The sequence below is a fragment of the Gadus chalcogrammus genome, chromosome 13 (assembly GCF_026213295.1).
Source record: "Gadus chalcogrammus isolate NIFS_2021 chromosome 13, NIFS_Gcha_1.0, whole genome shotgun sequence".
Lineage (NCBI taxonomy): Eukaryota > Metazoa > Chordata > Actinopteri > Gadiformes > Gadidae > Gadus > Gadus chalcogrammus.
In genome coordinates this window covers 23,861,720-23,879,628 of record NC_079424.1, presented here as the reverse complement: position 1 = coordinate 23,879,628, position 17,909 = coordinate 23,861,720, and the positions used below count along the sequence as shown (strand labels likewise).

The window sequence follows — 17,909 nt, the reverse complement described above, 5'->3', positions numbered from 1 at the left end:
TGTTCTGTGAGCAGCTGGATGTGAACCATGGTGTGAAGGAAGTGAACACAACGATCGATTTTCAACTGTGCGCGCATGCACTGGTGTAATTGAGCTGCGCTGCTATATATCTTTTTTTATCAATGTGACGAGTTGCGAGTCTAGTGCAGGCCGGGTTTTTTTTCCCAGCACCCCCTGCTGAGAATACGTTCTCGCGGCTACGGTTGCACCAGATGTTATAAACATTAAACGGTCACATAAATCATTACTATTTTTAGAAAATGTATGTTTGTTTCATATAATTGTATTGGAAGTCCTGGTTTTCACTAGGGTTGCCGCGGTGTGGACATTTTCACACCGAGTAATACACTCGTCTCAACACCGGTATTACCGAGTATAAACGGTATAAACTTTGAAACTAGGTCAACCGCCACACAAGCATCGGTTTTTAGACCCTTCTCGTCCTTCAGTTGCCGCAAACGTTCAAAAGCAGCGCCTAGGATTATTCTTGATTTGTTTTTCTCTTTCAGCGTTTTTATTATCAATTACTCTCTGAAAAAGAGTTTTCCTTCTCTTTGCTGGTGGTGGTGGTGGTGGTGGGGATGGTGGCGTCTTGTCTGCCATGGAAATTGTCTTCGACTGCTAGGTCCAAATGTGGATTAACTAGTTCCAGTAGATACCGCAGGATAACAACAAACAGGAGCTTGCTCTGGGTCACGAGCTCTGGGTCACGAGTACTGCACGAAGGGGTCGCGCGCGGGGCGCGGGGGAGGGGGAGTGCAGTACGACCGTTTGATTGACGTACTTACTGTCCAATGAAACTCGGTGGCAATGGAAATGATTGGCTGGAGTTTTTCGAGCCCTGCCCGTTCCACAGATGATTGACAAGTTTAATTTTCATGTCAGTACTTCTAACTCAGTGGCTGTAAGCGGGTTATGATAAGGATTTCAAGTAATTTTGCAAAAATGGCCAAAAAAGCGAATCACCTACGCAACCTTTAAGGGCCAATTATGCTTACTATCATACGTTAGTTACCATGTCTGTGGACACATTTGTATGCAGTCACATTATAAAAAAACGAATGATCCTTCCGACTTATGATGGTGTAGCCATGCATGTTGTTTTATTGTTAATATGTCAATTTGTTTTTTAATGAAAATACTTTGGATAGATGAATTATCCCCAAACTTGTCATTGTAACACCAACTGATGTGTATGAAAAACACTTTTCTTATCTATTGTTACCATTATATTGTTTAAAATGTACGCATATATTAAAAAAATATATAGCGTATAAAAAGTGGCTGGTAAAAAAGATGAATGGCTGGTAGATTTTTAAATCTACCTGCCACAGTGGCTGGTGGGCAAAAAAGTTAATTTCCATCTCTGGTAGGGACCCTAGTCATGCTACTGTAGAGGTTTGGTGCTATTTTGACCAATATTAGTGGTTCAAAAATGCAGATTTAGAAGCGAAACTCAATGCCCCAAGCCAACAACATGGACGCCAAACATTGCGCCCGGGAAACTATGATATTCTATTTTCAATTAAAAAGGTATCTGGAAGGCTTATTTGATGGGTTTTCATGCCAAAACAAAGATCCTGGGTTCAATTTGCGCCAGAATTACACTTTAAGGTCACACCCACTCAGTCCCATTGAAACCCATGTTGTTCACCGGCCGCCAGTACTTTTGGGGAAATGAATGGGAGTCAACGGAGGCTGAGGGAGGACCTTCCTCCCAGAAGTAATTGTCAATAGGCGATAGGGGGTGCTAATGTCCCTTTACCCAGGGAAACTAACATTATTCAAAGGCATTAAAGTAGTCATATTTAAGGGCATTAATTCATTACAGTAGTCTGGGCAATCTACATTTTTTATTCCGAACAATGTTAAGGAGGATCTTCCTCCCTCTCCTCAATGGAGAAGCCTCCACTGGTATGTATGTATTAGGGATGGGCGTGAGGAATCGATTACTCGAGTACTCCTCGTTACAAATGAACTTGGTTGGTGGACAGGCAAACTCGAGTTTGCATATACATACACAAACTAAGTTTTCTGAAGCAAATGTATCAATTTTCTGTCGGCGCCACTAACGCAAGCCGTGGGCACAAAGCAAATGAAATGTATCCATTTCTGTGTGGCGCGTTCCGTGCCGTGTGCAGGCACGACAGAATTCCAAAAGTTAAGAGATGGCGGTTAAAGTAAAGCGCAGCGAAGAATTGAAATACTTTAAAGAAATAGGAGATCATAAGGTGAAATTTAAAATATGCCAAGCGAAATCGAGCTACTAGAAAGTACTATGCGGCAACATATGCTCCTGAAACACAGTGAATTCGGGAAAGCAGACCCGCAGCAACCTAGTGTTTTCACCGCCGCAAGACCCAGCTTTAATCCCGGCCGTGTAGAGAAGATCAAAACGCAGAGTATTTCCATAGTCCATTTGCTGCCGTTTTATTTGCAGATTTAAATTATTTGCATTGGTTAGGCTACTTGTTTCGTTTTTTTTTTTTTTTAAACTGTTACAGGCCTTGGTTCGACATGATTTAAATTGTGAGACGCATATTTATTTTTGTAAGGAAAATGTGTTTTGAACGATTGCAAAAATAAATAATGAATACTCTGATAACTCCGACTGTTTTGATGGAGAATAAGCATTACATGTTTGGTTGGGAATACGACTACTGTAATGAATTAATGCCCTTAAATATGACTACTTTAATGCATTTGAATATATAATGTTTGTTTCCCTGGGTAAAGGGACATTAGCACCCCCTATCGCCTTTTGACAATTACTTCAGGGAGGAAGGTCCTCCGTTGACTCCCATTCATTTCCCAGAAAGTACTGGCGGCCGGTGAATAACATGGGTTTCAACAGAGCCCGTCTACGAAGAGCCTGGGCACTTCCTATACGCCCCATTGTACCGATCTTGGTTGTAGTTCCATGAGACATCCACTGGGGGTGATCGAGGGCGAGTCCAGATTGAATGGGAGTCTATGGGGCTAGACGGCTAATTATGCCTCTTTCACCTGCTTGTCGTTGAAATATCGCAAATTTTATTGTAGATTCCGCAAGTTCAATATAGATTATGGTTCAAAAGTCAAATGAGTGAGTACTTATGTCCTTTCAATTTCTTACAGTTTGGGCCGTTGTTGGACATACACGCTAGCATTCTGCTAATGAATGCTGATTGGTCAGGGACGGACTTGCGACTGATTACGACCAGAGACCCCTCTTGACGGCATCTGAAGCTGAAGCGCAATCAGAAACGTGTTAACTTCGACTTTCCGTCGAACTAAATTTTTGCGTACTGTATTTATATTTTCCTGCAGGCCCTTTTATTTTTTAGATAGTATGTATGGTGAAAGTACATGGGCATAAATGGAATTTCTTCCATTTCTTGTGTTCAATGTTCAATGTGTTATATAGGCCTACATGGTAGGTACGGTATGACCACCTTAAATAATACAGTCAATGTCCCGCTCAATATCATTTCATCTGTCATTGTCTATTTTTCGAAAATAAAGATAGTTTAAAAAAGAAATGCCTCGTAAATGTGCAATGATAAACTGCACTAACAGTGGAAACGGATTCTCCGTCTTTTCGTTTCCCAAGGACAGAAAAAGGAAACGTTCTTGCTTGCTCCTGTATGAATGGTCCTAGGCTACCTGAGGCTTCATCTGGTAAGGAAAAAAGTTGCGCGCTAGACATTCTCTAAAGTATCGAGACTCAAGCACTTAACTTACCTTAACCGATTGTTCCATGCAAATGGTTAGATAACGATTTAACAACTTCAACATCTGCTTTTACAGTCGTTATTTTTTTGTAGGACTTGGGCTAATGACCTTGCACAGAGGGAAAACCATCTACACCACTTGTCATTGATTTTTCTATGCAGTCACTGATCTTTACAGATGGGTTTGTTTTAAGCCATTGAATATAATTGCTCTGCCCTGCAACACATTATAAACTACACATGTTTGTTAAATGAGAAATATGGTCTGGTTCACATTGAAACAGTAACAGTTGTATAACAGTAATTATAAAAACATTATACCAACATTGCAACAGGCGAGTTTATTCAAACATCACACTAACAAGAACACAATAAGAACAGTAACTAATAAAAAAAAAGAGAAATGATTTAACAACACTGAACATACTGAACAGAGGCAGGGGAAAAGGACAGAGGAAGAAGACTTGTCCGTTGTCACAGCATCAAGGTCCAACTGTAGAGATCAAGAAAGGAAGAGGCATGAGGAGGAGTACAACAGAACACTGCTCTCTAGCAGATTGTTTACTGATGTAAACTAAATTGATGCAGTCTTAAAATTATGATTCTAATCCAGGTTTCTATTTTAGGAGAAAAGAAATGGCTCATAATCGTTACAAAAAAAAAAAGCTTTATCATCGGCACTAGTGAGGATTAGAAAAAACACTCTCTGCAAGTAACATACATATGTAAAACATTCGCGCATTTCTTTTTTTTACATTTTTTTCAAAATACTCTGTAACTAGGGTATTAAGCAAAAAAAAGCCTTACCTCCAACAGCTGGTGTTATCGTTGCGGGAAAAGGGAAGTGCTTTAGAAACTGCCGTAAAGCAGTACCTCTGACAGTATGACAATGTGTGACGTCATCGCATGTTTTTAATGCCTTTTTAGAACAGATACGTGACCATAAAAAATGCAATATTCAGCTGAGTTTATTATCTTAGCCCTACCTTTTGATAGCAACTTTCAAATTACTTGACAAAAAATTACATTGTGAGAAAAGTGGATTCTGAGGATAAAACCCTGTTGGCTCCCATTCATTCTGGACTCGCCTACGAGCGCCCCACGTGGTCAGAGATTATTACTGCAACCAGTCCAGAAAACCGGAACTAACCCGCGAGTGCCCATTCTCCTCATATTAGACATTCTCTGGTTTCAATCAAGCCCCCAGGAACACTGCATACTTCCGCAATCCACCAGTGCTCAGCGGCCAAGCCTGGTATTGCAGCTGTTTAAGCGGGCTGTGGACGGGTCCCTCAAATCATGGGACCCAGAAGTAGATATCTCCGTTCACTCTAATACAAGTTGGGAACAGGAATGTGTCTCCGCAAAAAATGTCTGGATATCAGTCAAAGGCTCATAATTACCTTCATGCCATGTCCTAAAAAAATGTAAGTTTTTTCTTCTCAAAACGCCTCCTCAAGCGTTTTATTAGCCGTTATCTCGCTGGGGAAGAGGGGTGTGCAGCTGAAAGGAGTCGTAGTGAAACAAATGGCATCCGAGAGGGCCTAGTTCAGTGCTCCGTTAACGTGTCCGATTTTTGGACTGGTTCATCTGCTGCTCAATAACTCTCACGGTCCTCTGCTTGCGATCATTGTGATTCATCATGTATTGATCCATTTATTCAAAAGATCCAAAGACAAACAGGTGCATTACGGTATCATTTTATATTGTTGTTGGACCGGAGTGGGGGGATGGGCACGCATGCGTTCTATATTTCTGCATCCGGTACGTCATGAAATAGGGCGTAGCCATAGACCCATGATGCGGAAGCATATCGCTCCTTGATGTTGCCCTGCGCCATTGAGCAGTTTACATAGGAATGAATAGGCGGCATTTTCGAATCAGGTCCATTGCCGTGTTCCAATCATGGACATAATAAAGGATGGACCACGGACTGGAAAATGGCCGCCCATTCCATCCTATACAAACTGCTCAGTGGCGCAGGGTAACATACAGGAGCGATTTGCTTCCGCGTTATGGGGCCAAGACACGTGGCCTAGTCTGTGACGTACCGGATGCAGAAATATAGAACGCATGCGTGCCCATCCCCCCACTCCGGTCCAACAACAATATAAAATTATACCGTAATGCCCCTGTTCTTTTTCTTTGGATCTTTTGAATAAATGGATCTATACATGATGAATCACAATGATCGCAAGCAGAGGACCGTGAGAGTTATTGAGCAGCAGATGAACCAGTCCAAAAATCGGACACATTAACGGAGCACTGAACTAGGCCCTCTCGGATGCCATTTGTTTCACTACGACTCCTTTCAGCTGCACACCCCTCTTCCCCAGCGAGATAACGGCTAATAAAATGCTTGAGGTGCCGTTTTGAGAAGAAAAACTTAAATTTTTTTAGGACATGGCATGAAGGTAATTATGAGCCTTTGACTGATATCCAGACATTTTTTGCGGAGACACATTCCTGTTCCCCACTTGTATTGGAGTGAACGGATATATCTACTTCTGGGTCCCATGATTTGAGGGACCCGTCCACAGCCCGCTTAAACAGCTGCAATACCAGGCTTGGCAACTGAGCACTGGTGGATTGCGGAAGTATGCAGTGTTCCAGGGGGCCGTACTATCCGTACTTACTAGCCACATTTTGAGTACGTAGTACGTTCCAATTCAGATCCGGCGAAAAGAAGCTGTGACGTCACATGATACCCATGTATACTTCAAGGACCCGGATGTCGTACTCAAAACGGGCTAATCGTGAAGTGTGAATCGAAGGACACTTTCCGTACTTAACGGCAGCCATCTTAGCTACATAGCGGAAAAGGCGGAGCCAGGCTGAGCCAAATTCGTCATTTTGTAGTTTTTATCGTTTTTATAGCTGCTAGGCGTAAAGAGTTCACCGTTCAAAGCGGGATGTTTATTGCGGGGGAGGAGCCACGGCGGCAGTCGTGATTGTAATTTCCGGTTAATGCACCACGGAGTACTCGGAAAATTATCATCGGTCGGGAAATTTACCCAATCTGGCAACGCTGTCGATAACAAACAAACCCGCTCTGCCTGCATAATGCATTGCCGCTCAGTCTAAGAGACGCAAAGCAGGTGCAATCATCTGAAGGATAACGAAATTCTAACATTTGCGAATAAAGTGTACAATGGAAACAGAGGACATTGTTCATGTTTAATTACACAAAGCATTCCATTTATTGAGTGTCAAGACGGGGAACGCCCTGAAATGCCTGAAGAAGAAATTCCTGGCAAACAGCAACCTCGTTATCCTTCCCCGTCTTGAGTGCTAAGTTAGCGACCAAAGAAAAAGGTAGACCACTTCGCAAAATCGAGATCACCAAAAGTAATGGCAACGTCAGTGTTGTGGGTGCTACAATGGTTGCTAGGTACTCATGGCTTACTGGGTAGCATTACAAGCAATCGACTGTAATTGCTGGCCCTGTTTGCTAATGAATAATGGCAAATCTCCAACGTGGGCTGTTTATGGTTTCCCTGATGTGAAAAATATTGATAGGGCAACCAAATGCCACGACTAGTGTCAAGTTCACGTTGGTGCCGCTATGCGACTTTCCTTGCTAGGCACCATGCCTATAGATAAGGTTATATCTAGAATAATGTTCTCGTTTACTAGTTTGCTACTCTGACCGTTCTGTTTGATATTGTGGAAAGGGTGAATGATTCAGAGCATGATAGGGTTAGGGTTTTAAATGGCATCACTTTTGGTCAGTATTTTCTTAAAACAATTGTACCTGAAAATAAACATAGCTAAATTACAACCAATAACTTCAGTCATTGAGGGCAAGAGGCCCAGATTTTTTTATTTACTTTTACAATTCCATCCTTTCCCTCTGCCCTTGTAGTCCATTTCAAAGACATGCCGCCCACCAGCTTTCAAATTACAGTGATGCCACTGGTGACTTTGTATCAGATTCATTCACATAACTATCCCTCCCTGCTATTTTTTAGTTCGACAAAACACCCTGAAACAACTTGAGTCTCACATTCTTATGCCACCATACACCAACAGTGCAAGCAGGCAATGGAAACCAATGGGCGTTCGCGGGTTCCTTCCCCCTCACTTTAAAGCCACTGGTGTGTGTGTTTTGTTGTGTGTTTGGTGTGTGTGTTGTTGTGTGTGTGTGTTGTGTTGGTGTGTGTGTGTGTGTGTGTGTTTGCGTGCGTCTTTGTGAGTGTGTTTGTGTGTGTGTCTGTGTTTGTGCATGCATTTGTGTGAGTGTGTGTGTGTCTTTGTGAGAATGTTTGTCTGTGTATGTTTGTGTGTGTGTGTACTGTGTGTGTGTACTGTGTGTGGTGTGTTGGTATCATTGCGAGGACGAGTCTGTGAGGCGTAGTGTTTGGGTTTGTATCTGATGGCTGGCGTTTGCGGGCCCCCCAACTTGGGTCTCGGTGCCCAATGTTGTTGTCATGGAGATAGCGAAGCCCCTCCAGCCCCTGCTCCGCACACCAGGCTGGCGTCCTCTCTGTCATGCCACTTATCAGGGAATTCAGGTTCGAACAGCTCCCCTCGGACTAACCTGACACACACACACACACACGCACACGTTAAACCATGTTACATAAAACATCTGTAACTGTAACGACTCTTTGTTCCTATGGTGCATTTCATGTTCAATGAGTTAAAGATGAAGAAGCGTGTGTTTCCCTTATTGAGATGTATCAACCATATACATGTGTTTACATCATCCCCAGAGGGGTTCCCTAGAGGGACACCCGGTGCTAGGGGTCCCTGGGGGTGTATAGGTCAAGGTGCAGGGGTCCCCAGAGGGTTCCTAGAGGTCGAGGTTGCCAGGGGGGTCCCTAGGGGTCAAGGTTAGGGGGGTTCTAGGTTGCAGGTGTGGGCGAAACTCACAGCTCCATGACCAGGTAGTAGTGGGTACGGCTCTCGTAGAAGTCCTCCAGGCTCACCACGTTCTCGTGCTTGATCCTGCAGGGAGGAGAGGAAACGGGTTACTCCACCAACCTTGTGCTTGGTCAGTGTACTTACTTTGTAAGCATGCCCTGAGTTTTTGGTGTGTGTGGGTGTGTGTGTTTGTGTGTGTGTGTGTGTGTGTGGGTTGGTGTGTGTGTGTGTGTGTGTGTGATTGTGGCCAGTCTTGTTTACTTTCTCAAAACACGTTTGATCTCAGTTCTCAAAGGTTGTGTTTGCCAGGAATTTTCTTCAGGCATTTCAGGGCGTACAGGTTCCCCGTCTTCTTCTCCCGCACCATGAACACCTCAGAGAAGGAGCCTCTGAGAGAGAGACAGTGGGCGAGAGAGAGAGAGAGAGAGAGAGAGAGAGAGAGAGAGAGAGAGGAGAGATGAGGGGAGAGGAGGAGGAGAGAGAGGGAGGAGAGAGAGAGAGGAGGAGGGGGGGGAGAGAGCGAGAAGATGAGAGGAGAGGAGAGGAGAGAGAGGAGAGAGGGAGAGAGAGAGAGGAGAGGAGGAGGGGGAGAGAGAGGGGAGGAGGAGAGACGAGAGGCGGGGAGAGGGAGAGAGAGAGAGGAGGAGAGAGGAGGAGGGGGAGAGAGAGAGAGAGAGAGAGAGAGAGAGGGAGAGAAAGAGGGAGGAGAGGACGAGAGGATGGGGGAGAGAGGGAGAGGGAGAGAGAGGAGAGAGAGATGAGAGGAGAGAGAGAGGGGTGGAGAGAGGGGAGAGAGAGAGGAGAGGAGGAGAGAGAGAGGGGCGGGAGGAGGAGGAGAGGGAGAGAGAGAGGAGGTGAGAGAGAGAGAGAAGGAGAGAGGGAGGGAGGAGAGGAGAGGAGGAGAGGGAGAGGGAGGGAGCGGAGGAGAGAGGGAGAGGGAGAGAGAGGGGGAGGAGAGAAGGGAGAGAGGAGAGGAGAGAGGGGAGGAGAGAGGGAGAGGAGGGAGAGAGGAGAGGAGAGAGAAGAGAGGGAGAGAGCGCGGAGGAGAGAGAGGAGGAGAGAGAGGGAGAGGAGGGGAGAGGGAGGAGAGAGGAGGAGGGGAGAGGAGAGAGAGGGAGAGAGAGGGAGGGAGAGAGAGGGAGAGAGAGAGGAGCGAGAGGGAGGGAGAGAGAGGAGAGTGAGAGGGAGAGAGAGAGAGGAGAGGGAGAGGGGAGGAGGAGGAGAGGAGAGAGAGAGAGAGAGAGAGAGAGACAAAGGCGTAGAGAGACAAAGGGATAGAGAGAGAGAGAGAGAGAGAGAGAGAGAGAGAGAGAGAGAGAGAGAGAGAGAGAGAGAGAGAGAGAGAGAGAGAACAATATATTCAACAATAGAAAATAAGTGAGGAGGACAACTAAAAAGGTTAAAGCAGCACTAAGGGTCTTTTTAATGCAATAAACAATATCTCAACTAGGAAACATCCACACACCCAACAACCCATCCACACACACACATACACATGCACGCACGCACGCATGCACACACACACTAGAGGTCTGGAGGTGAGGGAGGTTGCAGGACGGTTTAACCAGCTATCAGGCAGGTGGATTAGCCTCAATCTCTTTACATAAGCAATGAGCTGAGGGCAGCCATTGAAGAAAACAGGAACATAACAACCCCTACTCATAGATAAATAGGATCAAAGTGCAACTAAATATACTTTTTACCCTTAAAGTGTAATTCCGGTGAAAATTGATCCCAGGGTCTTTTTTGGCATTGAAGACACATAATATAAGGCCTCCAGAAACTTTTTTTCGTTGATTAACGAGTATATAGCTTGCCAACGAATGCCCGGAGCAATGTAACAGCCCAAATGGCTTCCATTACTTTGGCTTGGGGTGGTGTGAACACTTCCAAATTGAATTTTTTTAACCAGTCATGTTGCTAAAAAATAGCACCAAACCTCTGGAGCAGCATGGCTGGGTCAATATACACCTAAAACAAAGCATCAACAACTTAGTTAGAGTACCAGGAGTTTATTAAAAAAGACTGCTTTCCAAGTCTGTGCCTTGCTGGTAGGTCCATGTTTCCAGGAAGTCCACAAGTCGATTACCGGCTACGGTGAATAATATAAAAGAGGCCCAAATAATAAAACTGCAAAGTATCAAGAGGGGAGATTATTTAGCTTTTTTTTTTTCTCCTTTTATTATATTGTTTACGGTAGCAACGGTAACTTTAGCAACGGTATGAATGCGAAAGTTGACAATCCTCAGAACTGAGAATATCAGTTTGACAGAGAGTACCGAGCTTCAGAATATCCAGGGTAAGAGTCTCAATCAATCAAGTCACTCAAACAGAAAATAGAAACCTGTTTTCTAACTTTTGTTTGAATTTACCAAATGGTTAGGGTTTGTTTTGTTTATCCGACTGTTTTGGCTGATCTTTAAATGTTTTGGTCATGGTAGAGACCCAAATTACTACACTTTCCCTTCTATAGCAGATAATTAATGTTTTTGATGTATGGTGTCGTGTCGAGGCTTGGCAGACCTGAAGTGACTGTTTACAAAGGCAGGGAGGCTATGGCCTTCTGGAGCCAGCAGGGGTCAGCCTGGCACACCATTCTCCTGGACATCCGCAGAAAAAGGTGGCCATGGCAACATGGGCATGGACTAATCTAGAAGTTGGCTTTCACAGCTGAACGCCTGTTGTTCTATGTATATATTTATAGTTATATTAATATAGTTATGTAATTATATATAGTTATAGATAGTTACATAATTATATATATTTTTATGTATAATTATATATATATATATAGGGTTAGAGTTAGGGTTAACCCTGAATGCACTTCATTGAAAACAAGGAACACAGACACAAATGCACAACACACCACTTTGTGGACCCTCGCCCAGACTGTAAATCCAATAATTGACTGAGGTTAATGCTGTCCCTGCCTTGCTCTATGACGTCAATGCACAGTCCTTACAGTGAACACACACACAGACAGCCCACACAAACACACATCACACACCATACACACACACACATACACCCCCCCTCGTGCCTCCACGGTGGAAAAAGTGCCCTCAAGAAAGTGCCTTATTGGCTTCCCTTTACATGTGAAAATAATTATTGTGTGCCCTCGGGTGCCCCTTCATACAATATATTATGATGATGAGCACTCTAGAACAAGAAAATCTGATATCGTGCCTCAATGAGTGCCCTCATAATGCCCCTACAGTGCCTCCATGGTTGAAAAAGTGCCCTCTAGTGGTGAATACGAGAGAAAGTGCCATACATAATGCATCATAGCTTTTTTCACGCTGGTTGCGCCCCATGTTGTGCAGAATGTGGCCTTTTTATTTTTTCGCCCGCTGCCCTTCCAACAGTCTGAGTCCGCCACTGGAACCATTCAATTCACTAGAACTGTACAACGTTACTAGCTGCGTTTCCATCTAAAAGGTGATGCAAATCTTTAGAAAGTTCTCAAAAAAGTAATTTGAATTAGGTGCGTTTCCATCAAGTGGTTGGTGCGGAATAGGGTGATGAAGTTATACGTTGATGTTGGCAGGGTTGCTATGGCCGGTCGTTATGCGGAAATCGGAAAGACTGTCAGTCCTGTGTGTTCAAAGTTCGCTACGTCACAGCTGATGCGCAAAATGTGTTTCCATCTCCCATTTTGCAAATTTACTCTCTTTCGCATATCTCAAAAACCACCTCAAGCGAGCGGATAAACCTTTTTGCGAATCAGAGGATTTTGATGCGAATTTTGGTGTTTCCATCACCGTTTACTGATTCGATACTTCAAAGTTCGTATTAAATTAGGGGGATGGAAACGCACCTACTGTTTACTGTGCAATATTTTGGAGCATTTTTTTAACACTTTGGCAAAAAAAAAAAACATTCTGAAAAGCTATATATAAATGTCAAAAAAGACTTTCGATATCGCACCAAAACCTCCCAATATGTCAGTAAACCTGTCCATTTCACTAAGGAACCCTAAGCAGAAGACAATTAATTCAAGTAGGAGGTTGAAGAGGAAAAGTGTAAAAGGTTAGCTTGTTAAGGTCAAAGCGTTGCTAATTGGCTCGCCTGTAATCCCGATCTCAGTGAGATGCTGAAAGGGATTACCATGGCAGCCCAACGTGAGCCTGTCCACTGGGACAACAAGTCATGTCCCCACCACATGAGAAAGCGGTTCCAAGGCTGGTGTGTTCGAGATGCATCGTACACCACCGGCACAAGTTGCTCTTGTGACGTAATTTCCTGGCTTGTAGCGCTTATAGCGTTCCCGTTTGTCAATGTTGGCATCGCTACACGACGAGTTGGGGCAGAACAGTCATTGGCTATTCATTATTATTGTTATCTACATTAGCCTCTTTAGCAAACCAGCTCGAAAACAAACAATTGATTGATATCCAGTCATTTTTTGCGGAGACACATTCCATTCCAATACAAGTGGGTAACAGGAATGTGTCTCCGCAAAAAATGACTGGACATCAATCCAAGGCTCATAATTATCTTTATGCCATGTACTAAAAAAATTAAGTTTCCTCTTTTCAAAACGCCACCTCAAGCGTTTTATTAGCCGTTTTATGTTATTATCTTTTGCTGGAGAAGGAGGGGTGGGCAGCTGAAAGGAGTCGTAGTGAAACAAATGTTGTTCGGCCCGGCATTCGAGAGGGCCTAGTGCACTGCTCCGTTAACTTCTCGTGTCCGAGGTTTTTCCTTTTACTTAACAATGAATTTCGTTGATGGTTTTTAGGTGCTGTGGTGACTTTTTATCACCAAAAGTGTTTTAGTGATAAAGGGATTTTTAGACTGGTTCAGCTTCTGCTCAATGACTCTCACGTTCCTCTGCTTGCGATCATTGCGATTCACCGTTTATTCACCCATTTATTCAAAAGATAGGCCTATTACAAATATTTATGTCGGTAGGCTACTCCAACCTCGTTGCTGATTGATATGTAACCATTTATTTGCATATAAATTATTGATAGCATTTTTCATAAATAGTTGGATGGAATCTGTTTCTTAAGCAATAACATTGAAATGTTTTGTTTTCTAGGCCAACATACATTTACTATGTTGTTGGTATTATATGTTATATGGAGCAATCTTTCATATTTATGATGTTAACTTATACTGTCATGGTCGGTAAACAATGCGACTGCGATCGCTCAGGGGGGTATATCACGAACCTCGCTGAACATACCCAGGCTTTCTTGGGAAAACCTGGCTCGACAGAGCCGCAACTCGCAATCAGAGTTAAATGGTACCACGACGCTCACTTTAGATTCAATTAGTTGAACCAGGTTTTCCGCTTTAGGTTCAATGCGCGTTCACATAAAAGGGGCGTTTATCTGGTCATTTGACTCACCCATATGCAAAATAAATCGAGCGAAGGCGATGTATTTCATCCAAGGCGAGCAGTGTATTATTATGAACTCCTACAAGGAATTCAAAGTTCAAATCACAGCCAAGGGGCACACGGTTGCCCATAATATGGCTAGGGTGGCGTGCTGGCAAAAAATAGCGTGTTAATTCGTAAGTGGAAAGATTCTGCATATTGTCTAAAAAATATTATGTATCATCATGCCTTTTACCCCCATAGATGTGGTGCCAGCACGCTCCTACGAACATGGGGCCAGGTCAAAAATAAATATAAAAATATTATTCAATGTGGTAAGTTGTAAGCATCCATTTGAATAATTTCAGGTGAATCTAGCCTATGATTTAGTTTTCCGACTATGGAGGTAATTTTTCTTAATAATTCTCACAGCTACAATATGAATTTGTAGAATAAAAGATGCCTAGGCCTAATTGTGTCACTGACATAGCGGTTATATAAGGGATAATGGACAACAAGGCACTTGACTATAGGTTAATGTACGTTGAACGTGCGGGGCCACCTTCGAACTTGAAACACAGACACACTGCGCAACAGTAAGTGCACGGCTTCTTTGTGCAGCATTGCCTACATACAGTCCAACAAGGACGATCAAATAACGAATACCCTCTGAGGAGAATCTGTATCTCTCATAAAGAATATCGTCAGACAATGCCAAGGGGTCGGTTCTGTCCCGAAAAACCCTCTGTCTCCGGAGAGACGCCTGTACGATAAGTGCGCCGAGGTCCACGGGAACACCCACAAATGGTGACGCTATTGTCGGAGGAGGGGCTAGGAAGCTGCGCACGCCGATTTAAGTAGCCGATCAGGATACGTTTTATTATCTATCAGTCTCGGAGGTCCGAGGACGTTGCCTAGTGACACACACAAACACGCCCCTTTTCCTCGGACGGCGAACTCGCCATCTCGGTTGAACTCAGTGGTGACCGAGCAAAATTCCGAGACAGAATTCAAGATGGCTGCGCCCGGTGTGACTTGAAGTATGAACTGTTTTCGTTGTGCTTGGACCACTTTCAATCACTCGTATTACTGCAATACCTTACTGCGTCCGTATCTCTGCCTATGGCCTATAGCCTACTTATTTTGGAGCGCCTGGTCCTCTGCCAATGCTACCGCGACAACAGCTTTCCAGGCGGCGTCCATGTTTTCCTCCAACGACCGAGCGAAATAATAAAACGCTTGGCGTTTTATTATTGTGTGGGCATGGCGTCAGATCCGAGATCCGAGTCGGTTCGCAGAGAATACTCGAACGCAGCAAGCTGAAAAGCTGCTCCCGACCAGGTTTGGTTGCGAGCATAAGTCACCATGTTGATACAGTGACGCTTAAAGAGATCGACTTTCGTGGTACAGCTAACCCAGGCTTTCAGCTCAACATACCTCGCTAACCCTCTAATCGACCTTCGTAGTACAGGCCCCAGACCTCTCGCTTATGATGCTACAATGCTTACAATGCTAACAAACAAGAGTATTTCTGCATCCGGTACGTCATGAGCGTCATAGGGTTAGGCTCCCATGATTCGGAAGCATATCTCTCCTTGATGTTGCCCACTTGCCCTGCGCCATTGAGCAGTTTACATAGGAATGAATGGGCGCCATTTTGGAATCCGGTGTCACTGTCCATTCTATAATATTTCCATGAGTGGGACCGACCAAAAGGGGGCGTGCCTCTGTGAAATGCTGCAAGAAAGCTGGGAGATTTACCACTTTTCAACTCGTGCGGCTGGTGTATGCTGCATCTCGAACACACCATAAGTCCCAGAGTACAACCTTTCGAGGAGGCAAGAAGACCAGCACAATAGCATTACTCCTGGATCAATCACAACCATTCCATCACAGTGCAGGACTTACGCTCCCATTTTGCCCTTGAAGTCAAACACCTCCTTGATGTTGTTGGTGCTCTTCTTCCAGCTGCAGGAGATCTCTTTACGCCCCATGGTGGCGCTGGTGTTCCTCCGACACCCCTTAACATAGTCACATTAACATGACATATTAACATACACAGGTCATCTCCAAACACCCCTCAACATGACATAGTAACATACACAGGTCATATCCAAACACCCCTTAAAATGACAGATTAATATACACAGGCCCTCTTTTTAAACACCCCTTAAAATGACATATTAACAAATACAGGTCATCCCTTTAAACAGGCCTTAACATGACATATTAAGATACACAGACCATCCCTTTAAACAGCCCTTACCATGGAAATATTAACATGAAATATTAACATACACAGGCCATCTCCAAACACCCCTTAACATGACCTTAACATACACAGGCCATCTCTTTAAACATCCCTTAACTGCTACTGACTATGCATATATGCATAGAAAGCAAAAATCTAAACCATAATCAGCCGTATACACACAGACAGACAAAAAGACAGACTGACTAGGGAAAAGTGATCTCTGTGTACTAATAGTTATCGGTTTCCCTTGAGCAAGAATTGGAAACACGTGATGTAAGGGTTTTTCATTTCAAATGTTTTGAAGAGCTTTCTCACAGCTTAGACCTTACATGAGCAGAAAATGTGCCCCGCCCCAAAAAAAAAACATGGGCTTCACCCTGTGCCAACAGTCCTGGAGGTTCAAATCCTTCCTGGGCCTATGGTTATAGAAGGTCCAAAAGGGGAGCAGATTATCAGGCGTGAGGCAGCAGCAGACCGTGTGATTCCCTCACTCCCTCCCTACCCTCTTGTGATGAATTTTAAAAAGGGAAGATTAGACTCCAAGTAGAATCCCTTGCATTAAATAACCACTGGGACACCCTCAACAGATCCTGCCCGTAATACTGAGAAAGGTCATAACCTCTTCAATCACACACAGCCTTTCCTACTTTTAAATGTGACATGAATACCAAGCCGTCCTTCCATTGTCAATAACATTCAAAGGCCATTGAGTCATAAATTGTGATAGTGACATTCTTATAAAGATATATAGACTACAGTAGTCCTTCAGACTTAAATGTGAAGAAAAACAACCAGCAACGGTGATCAATTAAGAAATGTGATCAATTTTTCCGTTATTTAATGTCACTGATCTTTACCTCTCCTTCACCGATGCCTGTATTCAATAATTCGGTGCTATTTTCTATACTATATATATGTTATTCCAAAGAAAAAATAAAATGATTTGCTACAGAGTGGAAGAAGGCAAACATTACAATAAAACCACTGTAGGGAATTCCTACCTTAGTTCGAAGGCCTACTCGTTAATTAGTCCCTTTATGAAGCCTTAGCTCGCAATGAAACTTCAACACACATGGACACACGGTACAGGTGAATAACAACCAGAGAAGCTCTTTACCTCGGCGGCGGACGGCCTGGCGCTCGCTGGGGATCGGGACGCGTCTGAGGAGCGTCTGGACGCTCAGGACGCCGCGAGTCTCCTGTGCGCTGGCCGTGGGCGGGGCTTGATGTGTTAATTAAGAATATGGTGGGTTGAATGTTTTGATTATGTCGGGCTTTAGTCTATATTAGGTCGATGAGGCAGATTAGAAGGAGTATAAGGAAAAGCAAAGACGTCTTTGCATTTATTAAAAACTAGATAGCCCAAGAGTCATCTGACATGATGTATATATCACTTTGTGTATTATTCTGTATCTGTACTCTTCGAATACAAACTTGTTTATATATAATATCATTAAAACCTGTAACCTCAGTGTAACATCAGTTACTGCAGGTTCATGCCATACCAGGATGTATGCATGGTACCTTTTTGGACTAGATATGTTTGCGTTGCACACAGAGGTGGGTAGGAACGCGCTACATTTACTCCGTTACAAATACTTGAGAGTAACTTTTTGGATAAATGGTTAATTTTAGGAGTAGTAGTTTATTGCAACATACTTTTAACTTTTACTTGAGTAAATATTTGAAAAAAGAAGAAGCGGGTACTTTTACGCCGTTCACATTTGGCTACGTGACGGTCGTATACTTT

The 17,909-nt window shown here is 43.7% G+C and overlaps 1 pseudogene; it reads right to left on the bottom strand.

Moving 5' to 3' along the window:
• LOC130401903 (calcium/calmodulin-dependent protein kinase type 1D-like) overlaps window positions 1–17,422 on the bottom strand; it is a 41,327-nt pseudogene extending 23,905 nt beyond the window's left edge.
• Window positions 17,423–17,909: the final 487 nt, after the last annotated feature.